The sequence below is a fragment of the Corvus hawaiiensis genome, chromosome 6, assembly GCF_020740725.1.
Source record: "Corvus hawaiiensis isolate bCorHaw1 chromosome 6, bCorHaw1.pri.cur, whole genome shotgun sequence".
Classification (NCBI taxonomy): domain Eukaryota; kingdom Metazoa; phylum Chordata; class Aves; order Passeriformes; family Corvidae; genus Corvus; species Corvus hawaiiensis.
The window spans coordinates 13915161-13931587 of NC_063218.1; the positions used below are offsets into that span (position 1 = coordinate 13915161).

At 37.2% G+C, this 16427-nt stretch overlaps 2 long non-coding RNA genes across 3 annotated transcripts in view; both read right to left on the reverse strand.

The window, feature by feature from the left end:
* Nucleotides 1-3399: 3399 nt before the first annotated feature.
* LOC125328162 lies at nucleotides 3400-12542 on the reverse strand. Its single transcript, XR_007204568.1, has 3 exons — nucleotides 12290-12542; nucleotides 8793-8972; nucleotides 3400-3526 (listed from the first exon to the last, which is right to left on the reverse strand). It is a non-coding gene; the product is annotated as an uncharacterized LOC125328162 (long non-coding RNA).
* Nucleotides 12543-13410: 868 nt separating this feature from the next.
* LOC125328160 overlaps nucleotides 13411-16427 on the reverse strand; it is a 54194-nt gene continuing 51177 nt past the window's right edge. For both annotated transcript variants that reach the window (XR_007204565.1, XR_007204564.1), the window contains one exon: nucleotides 13411-13500. This is a non-coding gene — a long non-coding RNA (uncharacterized LOC125328160). The remainder of the gene's footprint in view (nucleotides 13501-16427) is intronic.

Genomic DNA, 16427 nt, shown 5'->3' on the forward strand with positions numbered 1-16427 from the left:
GGCAATAACTATAACTCAATTACTTGATTATGATATATATAATGTTCTTATGGATTTACAACAATAAAATCATAAGCCAAACCATCCTGGAACGGAGTCACCCACTTTCTGAGGATAAAATTTATGGGGACAGTTTGATGCTGTTTCCCTGGAGTCTGTCAGTCTGACCTCAGCCACAAATAAAGCCTTTTCAAATGCAAGGAAATAGTTCTGGGATATGTAATATCTGATGTAAGGAGAAAAAGTACTGTCTTCATTGCTAGCCACAGGAAAGCCTCTTTTCTTTGGTTCTGGCCCATATGAGAGTTAGTGCATGAAATATAAATTGCTGCTCAACATTTAAGCTTGGCAGAGCCAATTAATACTGTCTTCTAAACATGGGCTTGGAGGTTATTTCAATTAGACCCTCTGTACAAAAGCAGGGACATCACACAGGATTTCTTGGTATTTCTGAAAGGCTGTCCTTAGTGGGTAGTTTAAGTTCTGCAGTGCATTCATCTCTCCCTTTGATTACAACAACCTCCTTTCTCCCTTTACTTGTCTGATATCTGTGTCACCCTCCTGTAGGCCATCTGAGCACTGCTACCAAAGACATGGCCTGCACCCTCTCTCACTTCAGCTCACTGTTCTGATCAGCTCCCTTGGTCAGTTCCCAATGATCCATCTTACTTCATATTTTATTCGGTTCCTCCAGGCTTATCTCTTCCATCATTGGCCAAAATAACATATTCTGTTTCTGTTCTGAGAGCCTACAGAGTTTCTGAAGGATAACTGATTAATGTTCCAGCAAGGAGAGGGAAATTTTGTACACCAAAAAGTGGAATAAAACAGGAGTTATTCAGGAGGCCACAGGACTGAAACTATTTTCTCCATAGTTCTGTAAGGCTCCTAAAGTCATGATGCTTCAACTAGCTCCTCAAGACAACATGGAAAACAAGACCTAGTACTCTGCCAACACTAGAAAATCTTGAACTCAGAGTAAAGCATGCCTTATTTTTAACTTCCTCTAAAGGTTCATCACTTCTGCGAAGTCCACAAAAGACATCCTCATTCTGATTTCCCTTACATTTACTATTTAATTAGATTTCCACTGAGGAAAATAAATTATGTTCATGTCAGGATGCAACCCTGACTTTCAGCTCCTTGTTTTCCTGCTGATTTCCACTACAACCTTGGACACATTGCCTCTCAGCCTTTGCTCCGTGCCTCCAGTTTTGCTATAGGAATAACTGTGTTTCCCAGTCCTAGGAACTGCGTGAGGAGGAATACATTCCTGATGATGTGGTATTAAGGCTCTGAAAAGGCAGTAGGGAGCTACCAAAACCTGGCCTTGCAAACCCAATACCCATAGATAGAATACTTCACATAAATCATTGATAATGTGTGAGGTATCATTGTGTAGTGAAGGGAATATCTTTGAGACACATCAGTTCTGTCCCATGCAACATGATGAATTTCTCTGTAATGCTTAGCTGGATGTTGGAAAATCTGATCCCCTGTTCAGAGTCCTCAAATCAAGCCTAGATAGACAAATAGTCTGGGGGAAAAAATTGTCCTATTTACAGCCCAGTATATATGAAATTATAATCTTTGGTGCATCTGGCATGCATGGGACACTAAGTTCTGAACTTCATCAGTATGTGTTATCAAGCATCTCCTGGTGAGATGGATCTAGATTTCTTGAAGGCACCTTCCAACAGTCCACTAGACAATTTTGAGTCTGCAGTTGGAATGATCAGACTTTGGCTGTTCAGGTTGAGCTACACAGGGGTTTGTAAGTCTCAGATTTTGGTGTTTATTTTTGATTGTTTGTCTCTTGACTTGCTTTTCATTGTAAGAGTATCTTCATTTCTTTGAAAATACAGATGATAGTTCTAGGAAGCTGTTTTTCCAGCACTGCCTTGATCTTCCTTTGCAAGATGAACTCACCATCAAATTAGGGACTGCTGTACAATCTTTTTTATGGTACTTCTGCAAACCCATTTTGTAGAGTTGTGAGCATGCAAGTTTTAAGAGAAGACAAATTCTTACTCTTTGTCTTGATTTTTCTTTTTTTACCTCACAAGTCTATTTCTCTCTTAAACCACATGAGAACAAGTGTGACCACTGAAGATGGGAGCTTGGCGAGATATAGATATTGTGCCTTAAACAAAGATAATACTAATGAATTCACATTCAACCTTTTCAGCCCAGTGATAGAAAAAGATTTTCAGTCACTTTAGCCTGAGCTACATTTGCACTCAGGGTCACCTAAAGAAAAGGACAACACATTCATCTTTATCCTCCTTGAGTTGTGGAACCACTCAGATAATCTATAGTGAGTTGCAAAGTGAAATTAAATACCTTAAAATACCATCTATCTGATCCCCAATTAAAACATAATCTTTTTAAAGCTGTCAATAGCTGCTGACCAGAATCAATAAGGAGAAGATTATGACTGGCACTTCTCCAGTGATCTTCAGGCAGAGAAAAAATACACTGCTGTTGTTGGGTCAGCAGGAAAAGAGGAAAACTGGACCTCAAGCAGAACTACATCACAGACAAGTGGAATTTGAGATCCTATGCAATGATCCCGCTGGGAAGTTTTGGGGTTTACTGGGGGAAGGATAAGGTTTGGGTTTTGGGGTTTTTTAACGAAGAAGAGAAAGAATATGATACGTGATAAGGTTTTAAAGAAGTAACGCTGGAGTCTTAAAATTATGAATCTTTAGAAAATTATTTGTAAAAGAAGTTTTATTTTGATCCTCTATATATGTACACTAAAGTTCCTGAGTCAGATTCAGCCAGTGTCTTAAGAATTTGAGGGAGGCATACTGCTTTTTATTTGCATTTAAGGAATATAAGCTTACATTTATCTAAGTAGATCCTGGATATTCCTCATCACTGCTACAGGAGTTAAAGTTTTAACTATCTAAATCTAGTGTTTGACATCAGTGACGCGAATGATCCCTACTACAGCATGCAAGCTTAGGGTAAGAGGCCTAAACTACTTCTTTTCCTCATGACCTACATTAGGATTGCTTTTATTTCTAGGCCAGAATGAAAAGTTCAGCTGAAAAAAACTGTTTCCTGGTGTGCAGAGGGCTTAGTAGCCTTTCTACCCACAAGCTGTTGCTTTCCTCCAGCCTTCCACAGTACAGATTGTGGCACAAATGCTCCAACCTGCCTGTGAAGTTACAGCAGTCAGAGCCATACACTTATTGTACTGACAAAAAAATCACCAGAGCATTACCTCTTTCAACGCAATCCGTAACTGGTGCTAAGTTGTCCGACAGTCCTTACAACTACATGCTGAAGAGTGGCTCAAACGTGAATTTCCCTTCTCCTGCTGCAATAGCCATGAAGTAAGCTCTAGATCCAGAAAGAAAGGCTACTGCAATTGTTCAAACTCACCTAGACCTTTGGAATGGTGATCCCAAGCTCTTGCTCTGACACAGCATCTGTGAAACACTCACTCCTTTCATCTCTATGCATTATTTCTCATCTAAAGAAAAGTGGGTAACAAATCTTCCATGCCTCTGCTGACCTGGGGAGAAGTACAAGAATCATTCTAAATGTGGACTTGATAAGCACCTAAAATCAACAGAAGCAAAGCTGGGGTCTGAAACTGCTTAAGTCAGAAAACACATAAGGGATTGTAGCACAGACATAATATGCTGAAACAGCATTTTAGGTACTGTTTGCATTTAAGTGGGTTGAGGAACGACATATCTGACTTTTCTCACTGTTATCCATCATTTAAATATAAGCTTTAAAATGACTAGTTTTATTATAGACCTTTGTATATTTTACAAATAATTTGGGTAAGAAAATCCCTTTGCAAGTAAAACAGCTCATTCTAAAGTTACTTTCTCAAAAAACCTAGAGCTGCTGTATTTTCCTGATCACAGGAAAGCTAATACAGAAGAGGTCATGGCATATAAAATACAACTGCAAACATGACAGCACAAAATTTCTGGAATCGATTTTACAGGGGTGATTTGAACCCCTGCAGATTTGCATATTCTCCTTCAGATTTCTTCAATATTGGTCACTTCTGTAACCTATTGGATGGTATTATGGCAGCACTGTTTTGTTCAGAGCACAACTCTTCTGTCTCATTAGAATAGCAGAGACAAAGCTGCTTCAAAATGACTGCACTGCATTGACATTTTGAAGCACCTCTACTAGTTCATTAGCAGTACAGAAAATGCTGTTGAAATCACACAAAACTGCATCTGGACAAGATCAGTTTCAAAACTAACTCATTCTACTCATAAATCACAAGAAAATAATCTAGTTATTGCAAAGTTAGTGTTGTCAGCACTCAACTAGCAGAACATCTAACACCATGATTGCTACCACACTTCACCGAAAACCTACAAAAGAAGGAAAAAAAGCTGCTAAATATTTTTCAATACTGTGTTTAATAATTTTAGGCTTGTCTGTGTTTTTTAATGCTTTCTTTGCCAAACTTTGCATTCAAAAGTAAGGCTCCATCCTCTGACAATGAGGTCCCTTGTTTGGAGGCAACAGCTTCCAAAATCTTTTGTCCTTATAAGACCGGTACGTAGTGAGAAATCATCACTGAAATCAAAATGGAGCTAGACCAAAGTGACTAGAAAGAGGCTTTGCATGCAGAATGTTTCTTAAAAGAGGAAAAAGAAATCTTTCTCATTTTTACTGATCAAGGAAAACAATGAAAAGAAGCAAAACAATAATATTCCAAAATGGTTCAAAATTTGTCTCATGACTTACAGAAAAGTGACATCCATACGAGTAGGGCACAAAAGATCCAAAACAGGCCTAGTTCCATGGTAAGTAGAGTGGTCTAGTGAAGAGAAAAATCAGGCCCAGGAAAGGCAAGGAAGTTACTTCCAGATTGTTTTCAGAGCCTAAATTTAGCCAGCCAGGTTTGAAAGCATTGGCATGTGCATAATGAAAACTCTTGTCCTGTGTTTGAACATGGGGTGTCTCACTGTGTGTTTCAAACAGTATTTTTAAGGGTTCCTCAATACATTTTTAATTGCAACAAACAACCACAAAGAAATAAAATAAATGAAAGTAAAAAATAAGCCAGCTGTAAACACCTGCAACCTCTTGTTCTCCTTAATCATTTAATTCCATACACCTATATTGAAATTTCACACTATGCCTTAGCAGGGCATTGTCACAGCAAAACACTAGAATGCTGATATTGTGCTAGGTCAAGAGTTAAGTAAGTTCATTCCACCCCTGCTATTTTGTGTTTTAAAGCAGTCCTTAGTCTAGGCAGACTCTCTCTGTTATTATTACTTCTTGAATGATAAGAGCTGGGATTGACCTTCAAAAGAGATTTAAATGGCCTTATCCGAAAAACAGTCTGTGAACATCTATAAACTAATGTGCTGCCTTTACACTTCCTTTCTCAGAGAGGAGGTGTAAAGGCAGCACATCAAAGTCAGCAAGGAACTTACAATAATGGATTTCAAAGTCAAAAATCTAATGCAAATCTAAGTATTTGCTTATAGACTCTTTGAAGTCTTGACAGATCAAGTTTAGAAGTATTTTCTTAGATGGTATCTACATAATCTAATAGAGATGATTTCAGGAACTGAGTAGATGTTTCCAGTAGATGTTTTGATTAGGGAACACCATTTTTCAATAACATTAATAAAGAATACATTTTTGTTTAATTTCATTTAAGTTTATGGCACAATACTGAGAGGTTATAAATTATATTCTGCATCTGTGGAAACATTTTTATCTTAGGAGGAGAAACTGACAGATGCACAGGATAAAGGAGTTCCATCTCTGCTACACTTATATAATATAATTGACTTTGTTAAAGGACATTTAGGTGTTGTTTGATTTACATCCTATGTCAGTTTAATGCATCAACCACGTAAGGTTCCACTTGTTTAAATATTTCATTTTAAAAGGTGCAGTAAGCTCATAACTTCACCAACATCCACTCTTCCCTGACTAAAATGGATTCTACAGTTTAATCTATTGCACTAGAAGTAAATGAAGACTTCACTCTTCCCCTTGAGAGAGGAGCTGAGGCTGTCATTACTTATTACCATAAAAGTTGAAGGAGGTGCTAGAAAAAGTGTGACAGTAATTATATGGTGTTTTTCCTTTTTAAAAACAAAATGTGTAAAATTAAAATTGAAACATAAAAATATTTTTTTTTAAAAAGTAATGCTTGTGTTTCTTATTGAAACCATTCTTTATTGTTACTTCTGATGTCAGAATTTTTCTTTTAAGTAAAAAAATAAAAAAGAGGAAAGTGGGTTTTTTCCAGGTTCAGTTTGATTTATGTTTATTTATTGACATATTATCAGAACAATACTTTTCAAATTAGATATACTTACAGCTGCTGGAATTATTTAAAGTGTGGTTTTAGACCTAGCCTGTACCAGAGAAGTTTTCCCGGTCCTAATATGCCAGAAAAAAAGCTGCTAGTGTGTGGACAGTTCAATATCCAGATGGAAATTATTTGTTGCTTGTATATTTTTATTTTGTGAGAGCTTTTGCTAACAAGATTAAAAATAAACAACAATCTTAGCCAGCCTAACTTTACAAGAAATCATTTGCATAAGCTGAACTTGTTTATATGTTTTCTCTCTAAGATTTTAGAGGATTTCTGACACCCACCCCACCCCAAAACACATGAGGATATCTACTATAAATTACAAATCAGCCCTAAGTAATACTGGGCGTTTTAAAACAAACTTTGCAGCCTTAACTCTCAAATATTTTTAGAAAGAGCCAATATGTCACCCAACTTCTGAACATGGGCAAATTGATGGTCTGAGACTGTATGTGGTGTATAAAATAATATAGAGACTCCACAGAAAAGAAAGAGAAAATCTGGAGATCCACTTTGTCTCTTGGTAGAATTTTCTTCAGTCTACAGATGGGTAAAACTACATAAGACACAGGACTCTGCAAATTCATCTGCTCAGTCTCATGAATGCAAGCTATCAGACAACACAGTGATGCTGTCTTTCTTTTTTTCTTTTACATGGAATTTTTCTTACATACTCAGGAAAAATAGGGCAGGGAAATGGGATTTTAGTCTTTTGCATGTCACACAGTTATAATTACTTAAAATCAGCAAAGGTTGGAAAGTGTAAAGTGCCAAATACTATCAGATGTGGTCTTGAACAGAAATATCTGCTATAAACTATATATACCCATGGAGCCTGACTGCTTCCCATAACAAAACATACAGAGCAAGACTGTAAAACTGAAGAGATGTTAAAATCTGATTTTTTTTTCAGACAGGTCATTATTCAGTCTAAGGTATTAAACTACTTAAACAAGCAGACAAGCTACTTTTCCTCCCTAAATTTCAAAATTATCTTGACTAAACTCCAACCACAAGGAGAGAATATACTTTGTTCATTACGCTGCCTGCTCCTTTGAGAGCAGAATATTCCAAACCAGAATATATACAAATATACTTTCCCTCTTTCTTCTCTAGCAGATGTTTATAAGACAGCAACAGATTGAAACAGAGATTTTTACCTTTCACTCTCTGGATGACCTGAATAAACTATTTCACATCTCCCTTCTCTAATTTTCTGTCTTACAAATAGAAATGATGACACCGGATTCTGCAACTCTGTGACTCACAGATGTTTGTCCATGTAAGTTGGTATTATTTAATTTTCTTTCTTGGTACCTTGTTTGTTTTTTTTTTTCCATTGGCACTGATTTCCAACTGTTTGATGACTTCTGTATCAGGTTACATGAATGCCAACCTACACAGAGTGCACTAGCGAGACAGTGCTCCCTTCCCAGGAGCTCACAGATATGCAAAGGCTCACAGCCACCCCCATCTCTCCCTGGCAATCCAGGGAAACTGCAGGGTTAGGCCAGTGCCTTGAGTGGAGCCACATTCACCCTTACTGTGGGGCTGAGGGATTTAAAACACCACGTCATGTTTGGTACTGTTGCCCTAGAGTACTTGTTTTTCTTTAATGAATTCATCCTTTTGAGCTATTTTGGGGGAAAAGAACCTTTCTTCTTCATGCTTGTGTTTGTTTTACTTTTGAGGTGTGATCAAAGTAAGTCCTGGCCGTGTAATCACTTAATGCATTTTGGCTGCAGTTTCAGCCTTCTTTGAAATTTATCCCTTTTCTCTTGCCTGTGACAGCCAAACTTTACCTCCAGGTAGTAAAGAAGGCTTACAAACTCTTTTATATATCACATCTGCTTTCAGCCCATTAATCACCCAGATTGTAGACAGTTTCTTCCTTCTCCTGTAGAGTATGATTTTGTCTAGACTAGGAATTAAAGAGTGAATTTTAGCATGGTCCAGCTAACACGTTTAAATGTGGACCAGGCTCTGTATCCTTTAACTCATGTTCAGCCAGGCAAGTTAAACACTTAGGAAGACATTATGCTTCAACATGACAAGTTTAACACATGCCAAAATATGATCTCCCTTGTTTAAATTACAGGTAAAATCTTGGCCCTTACAAAGTCAGCGTAAGTTTACTATTGATTTCAAATTACCCAGAATTTCCCACATAAATTTAAGCATACTTCTTTAAGAAGTACTGTGTAAAGAATTTACTTTAAAAATCAGAATGTATTAATTAATGTATAAATTAATGTATAATTACTTGAGTAAGAGCAACTACTTACTACAGCTGTGATATAGGAGCTGAGAGTTACACTGTGATTCCGTGTCTTTAGGGACCCAACTCCTCTGCCGTTGTGGCCCAGCTGCACAGTGATACTGAACCACAGCTTCTCTCCGTGGAAGTTCAATTTAACCAGCCCATCAAGCATAATTTTATAAATAGCAGTCAATTTACCTTTTCAGGAGGTCTACCAGTTTTATTGTCCTTACATTTCTGGCTGCCAGTTTCCTGCTTTCTCCAAAGAATTCCATTCAGCTGGGATAGAAGTCTTCCTCTCCATCATAAGTAGTCCTGCTGTCAGAGGTTTCTCCACAGCCTCCATGTTCCATTTCCATGTTCTAACCCAGCATTCAACTGTCATGAGTACTGAAACAGTGATTTGTAATGCTGTGCTCTCACTCAGGATGCTGAAACCTCCAGCAGAAGAAAGCTGATTTGGGGAGGGAAGGTTCTTTGTGTTTTTCAAATCAATTAGTTCTTGGGCACACAAAGCAGAAGTACCACTTAGTTTATTCACCAGAGATTTGACAGAGACATAGAAAAATTTAGCAGTAAATGAAGGACCAAGGAAATAGGAAGAAAACTTTGATGGAGGAGATGGGCAGGTTTTTGTATATGGTGGCTTTTTCACCAGGAGCACACAAAGCCCTTGATCAGATTGCAGACAGGGACAGTGAATTAGCATGGAGATGTTCCTGGAGCCTGAACTTTCAAAACTGAGTTACAGGTGATGGAGAACTGCCTCCTGCCAGCCTTCACCTCATAATAGAGAAAAGTCCAGCATTGCCTCTATTCTCTGATTTTGGAAGAAAGCATTTTGTTTTAAAGTATCCATTTGATTAATAAGTTTTGTATAAATGATTAATAAGCCATCAAGGTCTTTAATATCATTTTACCTTGGGTTTTGTTTACTCTCTATTTGCCTTCTAAAAAATGTTTATGCAACATTATGAGGCAATGCATATTTATCAAAGACTGCAGGTTAATGGAGGATGATCAGGAAAGCAGAGAGAAAACATGATTTGCCTATTAAGTTGAATTAGGAGAATTTGGAGGCAAAATGCATGGTAACTGTTATTCAATGTCTGCCAAAACTTAAATCATCATCTTATATCAATGCAATGCCTCCCCTCCCAGAGTACATTGCAAGCTATGATAGAATCATTTCACACTACCTTCAAAACTCACCTACCTCTTGAGAAGTATCTTGTATCTATGCAGCAGTCTCACACAATATTTTTGGCTATTAAAATGAGCTCGAACACAGAGTGAAACATCAGACTGAACAATGTAAGGCAGAGTACTGCTAGCCAGCTGGAACATTGTGTACATGTATTTTTTTTAAAAAATTACATTGTTCTTAATGCCCCACAAATGGACAAGCTGTGAACAGAGGGGACATAACGAAAGTCAGTACAGAAAAGCCACACTGCAAGCTCACAAACGCACTCCCCTGCCGGGCACTTTACAATTTCAAATTTATCTCACAGGTCCTGTGGCAAAGCTAGGTACAGATGCACCAGCAGCAACCAGGAATAGGTTATATGGATGGTATTCCTTGCCAAGTGGGAGCTGCAATCTCTCTTTTTAGGTTTTTTTTTTTTTTTTAATTTAGCACATATAATGAATTTCACAGAAGGTAGTATCTGCTCTTCAGATAACAGGTCTGCACTGAAAAAAGTAACAATAAAACTATGTTAATGTGACCTTGAAGCTACAAAGCTTTAGTCTGAGGCATACCAGACTCTCAAGCAGTGTCCATCCTTTTATAAATTCAGCTTGATGGTAAGTTAATGAAATAATAGTCTTTCCATATAAGACTGATCCACTACATCAACACAGACAACATGCATACTTTCTGATTACCTCTCATTGCTGTAACAATATATCTCAGAAGGAACTTTCCTATAGTTTACATATGCCTGTCAAATCATCATAGTCTAACAGCTCCAGGAATCCTAAGATCAATCTCCAAGATTGTGCTAAAACTCTATAGTGACTTGACCCTGAACTTTGGCACAAGCCTGCCCTTTCCTGCTCTGTTCCTTCTCACCCACCCAGAACACATGCATCAAATTAACAAGGAATGGAACATTTCATTAGTTTCGTTCACTTCTGTGGCTTAGCAAATTTTATGTATGCTGCTGGACTGGGAGGATCAAGTTTTACCATATTCTGCAGTCTCAGTCTATATGAAAGCATAATTGTTCTATTCATTCTCATGGAAGTAAGACTGACGTACCATAAGCACTCAGAAGATTTCAAGGGAGTGTTTGTTTACAGGACAAATGGGTCCCTAAAGTTTTGCTCTTAAAGCATATAGCCTTTGGGCATGTTTCAGCATCATGATTGGTGCTCATAACAGGAACGTTCAGCTAGTGTGCTCCCATATGAAGTGCAGAATCCAGTTTGAGATTAAAGGAAACCAGGTACAGTTCATGAAAAGAAAGTCTGACATGCTCAGTACACAGTTTACCTTCACATTAATACAAGTAGGAAGCAAGCAGCTTGTGTGTTAGGTTATGGTCTGGAACTTACAGGGCAATTGCAACAAAGGCAATGGCTTATTGTAGACAAAAAAAGCTGATAGGAGTCACGACCTCAGCTACAGTCTTTTGTTTACAGACTGAAAATGAAGACTGCAGACAGAGATGAGAGATTTCAATGTCATCTGGAGTTGTTTTGGATTTATTATGGAGTAAAACAACTCAGAAACCCATTCCACTGAACCTATTTGTGAAACAAGTTTGCAGACAACAGAAGAGGATAACTAAATATATTCAGACTGAATTGAAGTCTTTCTTTTGTAGGACAAAGATCAGTGTTTCATCAAATAATTTTTTTTTTTTTTACCAAAAAATGTATCATATTTGGTTAAAATTGTATCATTTTATTCTCTGCCCATTTCCACTGAGAGGGTGCTCAGAATTCTTTTTTCCAGAAATACAACAGCCAAAAGCTCAAGCATGTTAAGAAACCACACAACTGGAACACACTAACAAAAATACACCTTTTTTATTGGGTTTGACCTACCTTAAGTTTTAAATCAAACTAAAGCAATCAAATTTTTAAAGTCTGATCACCTGAGAAATAAGGATATTAAATATGATTAAATGTGATTGCATTTGAGTGTAAGGACTGTTCTTCCATTACTGCTTTGATTAAAAAAAGCAATCTGAGCTGTGAGGTAGAAAAGTTAAATGCAGCAAGAGAAAAAGAAAATGGCTTGAAGTTTGTTTCCTTTCTTTTTCAAAATATATTATTTCTTGTGTGAGAAAATAGCATGATTTTAAGTATGTGCTTTTGCAAAACCAAAAGCACATTGGCAAAATTTCTGTAACATAATATTCCTTCATGCTTTTTAATTATAGAAAATATGAAGATAAAAAAAGAAAGAATAAAAAGTTGTTCTTATGGGACTTCTGAGAACAAAAATAGGAGACACATTTTGAAATGAAAAGTGGACTGGAAACCTTAGTTCTTAAGCTGGAATTTAATTGGTGCAATATTGGACTTTAAAGAGTAATAAAGTTTGTGTCCTCAGGTTATGAGAAGAAAATTACCCATAACAATTTTTTGGATTATAATATCTTAGCTGCCTCACAAGTCTATCTTCTTCTGATATTATCATCATTACTCCTCTGATAATTTTCTGTGTTTCATACTCTTACCTCCAAGCATTTGGATGGTGCTGAGAACCCCAGTGAACTTTTCAGATATGAGGTGGAGATCAGCCAGTGATCAAAATTAACTTGAACTGCAGAGTCTTCAGAGCTGTTTTCAGAAAGGCAAAATGTGTCGCTCCTCAGAGATGAGATAAATAGCAAAACCAGCACAGATCACTCTCACCTCTTAATTGAAAAGTTGGCTGCTGATCAGGAGCTGGCAGTGACCAACTCAAGCCATCAGGATGCCAATATATGTTTTGACCTTATTTCTCCACCTCAGAACAGATCAATCACAAATTAATGTTATATTAGTGAAAGCAAGGACTTTTATTGAAGAGAGAAATCTATAAAAAAAATCATCCAATGAAATAGTGAAAAACAAGCTAGAGAGAAAACTAACCTAGACTGGCAGTGGAACTGTGTTTACTCAGTACAAGTAAAATAATCTGGAGTCTTAATTGCATCTAAACACAGTAACACAAAAAATCTTTGAAACATGACAACTGGTATATGAAAGGTTCATTTTCTTTTTTGTTTGTTTTTTTTTTTAATGCAGCAGAAGTTGCAATCACTTTTCTGGCTGAAATATCTATTCTAGTTTGCCACAAAGTATTATCTAAACAGGAACTCTTTATATTGTCAGTGTTCCAAACCATTGAATGCAAGAAAAAAAATCTCAAAAGGATTCTGGTTTTATAATAAAATGGCACATTAGGATGAGTCTGAGTAGGAAACTTCTTTTTTTAAAGATGTTTGAATAGTAAAATTGTGGGGACCACACAACTGAAACATTAGCCTCTGCATTTCTCATCCCTTATTCTTCTCTCATTTTAAAAGTGTTGAATGCAAATACTGAACACAGTAGTGTAACATCACAAAGTGATTCCTGGATGTGGCCCTCAAGTGGGTGCACACACCTGAATTCTCACCATTGGTGTATCAATCCTTCCCAATGCACATGGAGTGCCTGTCTGCACCTGTACATGAGGGAATCAACCCTGAAAAGGGGACTGACACCAAGAAAATATATTGGTGTGGTCTAAAGACTAATTTTCAAGCATGGAGCAAGTACCTCAAAAGTGCTTATGCAGTTAAGAATTGGATTTACATACCTGAAAGGCTTTAGGGCCAGACTTCCAAACTAAACATTTGTGGATCAGGTAAACTACTCATGGGACGAGTGAGTCTCTCCAAGCTTGACAGTTGTGTTTTACCTTGGTAAGAAATACAAGGAAGCTAAAGATAACCCCTCTCTACTCATTCACACACATGTGCACATACTTGCAGTTCCTACCTTAAACTGAAAAGATACCTAGGCAGGGAAAACAGACAAAAAGAGACATACAAAACTGTAATTTACAGCTGGGATACTGAGGGCACTGATGAGCCTGATAAGCTCTGGTGATTTATGGCAAGTATCAAAGAGGTTATTTTTCCCACCTGCCTACCATCCTTACCATGCAAAATATCTGTTCTTTAGCTATTGCCTCTGTTTTAAGGACACACACAGACTGGGAACTATGGTATTTGCAAAATAGGCGCAATAACCCTTCAGCTTTCTTCTCTATGACATTGGTGACTTCAGTCCCCCCAACAAGTACCACCAGAGCTCATGAGTCATAGTATCAAGACACAGAAAGAATTTGCTGAAGAATCACCTGCTGAGCTCATCAGTGCAGAAGTACAGCAAGACAATATCTTGCAGAACTAAAAATATAAGATTAGTTTTCTAATTCTAAGTCCAGGACCCATTTAAAATGCACATTTTCTGTTACAAGAATGAGAATGATGTATGATGATACCTCCAGAGACACAGATATGAGAGAGGCATGAAATTTATACAAGTTTCATTCTTAGAATGAAGACTAAACCTTTCCAAAATGAAGGAGGGAAAAAAAAACCAACAATCAACCACCCCCCAAGAAAAAAAAACAAGAAACAACATAAAAACAAGGCACTCCAGGACACTGAAACAGATGGAGCGTGCCAGCATTTGCTTCAGCAAGGGAAAAAAAAAAGTTTATAATGGAGGCGCTGAAACAAGTTTAATTATAGAAACATGAATGACATCCCTATAATAAAGTAAACCAACAAGTCAAATGAATGTCCTTGCCCTTTATTACAGAGCTGTGGTCATTCCCTCTCTGATATGAAAGCTATGGAAGCTTGCCTCCCTATTACTGGTTCTTCTTACACTATCCTGAGGTTTAGAAAAAATGCGAAGCTCAGAGGCACAACACTCTTGTAAAACTGAAGAGCATTTATTTCTCATTTTTAAGCCTTGGTTTGCTAGGACAGCCTCACAAGATAAACAGCCTTGTTTTCATAAGGGCCTTGGTACAGCAGGAATTATATTCATTCTAAATTTCAGTGCCATTATGCTAACATTTCACATGAAGCAAAAAGTGCTTCCTCACATATCAGTATGGAAATGTGAAAGACACCCTGGCTTAATGCTACTTTAAGAGATCAGAATTCATCTTTCAACATGTGTATCACTCAGTAGCATAACAGAGCAAAATTATATTATTGTTCTGTGCCCAGGGAAATAAAAAAGGCATCTCTTTTTTAGGATATAGAGTAAATTCTGATTGCATCTTATGATTTAGTTAGAGCATGATGCAAAATCTGATGAAATCAATGGGATCCTGTGCATTGATTTCAAAGGGTTTTCAAACCTGCACTGTGGTGGGAAGACATTTGTGAATTGTTTGCTCTTTTTTATCAAACATTAAATCACTTAAGAATCTTACAGATTTTATAAACCTCTACTTGGTTTCAAGGAATTTACGTTGTTGTAAATCTCTCCACAATTTACTCAATAAACTGGATAGATGTGATCCAAGTCAGAAAAGTATGTATGCTCATATTTATAACTCAAACCAAATATCCTTTTACTCTATTATCTGTTTTGCCTCTTCTTTAATATAACAAAAATATTTCTGTTTCAGGTGAAACATTTGAGAAACACCTCTTCCAAATAACATGCCAAGCTTCCAAACCCCACGTCCATCACAAAGCACGGTCACTAAATGTTCATTTGTGCAGTAACTGGAAAGTGCCATTTAGGATCAGAGCTCCTTTGGGTCTCTAAGAGCAAAAAGTCTTACCTTCAGATGCTCACAGCCTCAGAAAATGGTGACTCACAAATAATTAAAGCAAGGCAGAGGTTTTGGGCTAAAATGAGAGGAGTTGGCTAGCGGCAAACAGAAAGACAAGTTGCTCCAGAGGAGTCCAAGCAGCTCATAGAACAGCCCTGGCTCCTAGAAGAGTCCTGGCTCCATGCAGTGGCAGCACCCCTATGCCAATAATGTTTCTGAGGGGACAGATGTGGTCCCTATCTCATTTCTGGTAACATCCTACCTAAAGCTTTGCCCTTTAGTCCACCTTGAACATTCCTCCATGGGCCAAAAATAATATGACCCTTAGCAGAACTATTTCTTCCTGATTAAGGCTGTAACACAAATGGACCAAAGCCAGGAAATTTAAAATTAAGCTGACACTTTGTCCTTTAATTCTAGCTGCTAAAGAGAAGAAGAAGAAAAAAGAAAATCAGCTTCACAGAACAAGTTCTCCAGCCTTAAGTTTTAATGAAGTTTTGGTGTCCTGTTTTTTATGGCTTATGTCCCAAGCCTATCATTATTCAGTGGGTTGATTTTTTTTTTTTAATATTATATTTTTTGCATTTAACTTCCTCACTTTTTAAAGTAAAAAGAAGAGAGGAAGAAGTCTTTAATGGCAAGTTCTCCAATGCATATTAATTATCTAAGAGACCAGAATGACTGCTTTGGTTAAATATGTACTTACAAATCTTTTCATGTGTACATTATTTACTAATAGACTAGAACTGTTCTAAAGGCATCCATTTCTGTCTGAGAAGGTGTAGTGGTTTGGTCCAAAATACTCAGAAGGTAAATATATCTTTAAAGTTTTTAATTAAGTGACATTATTTGAGAAAGAGCAACTCTTCTGATAGAAGCCCCCAGTGTGTAGTTGATTTCCCTGCTCAAAGAACTCACCCAGAGACACTGGGAATTCGTCCCTTTAGGTAAAATTTACACTGCTCAAGAGTCACAAAAAATGTTGTACAAAAGACATCCCTACTTCACAAATATTTAGGAGAGAATCTCCTTTTCTCATC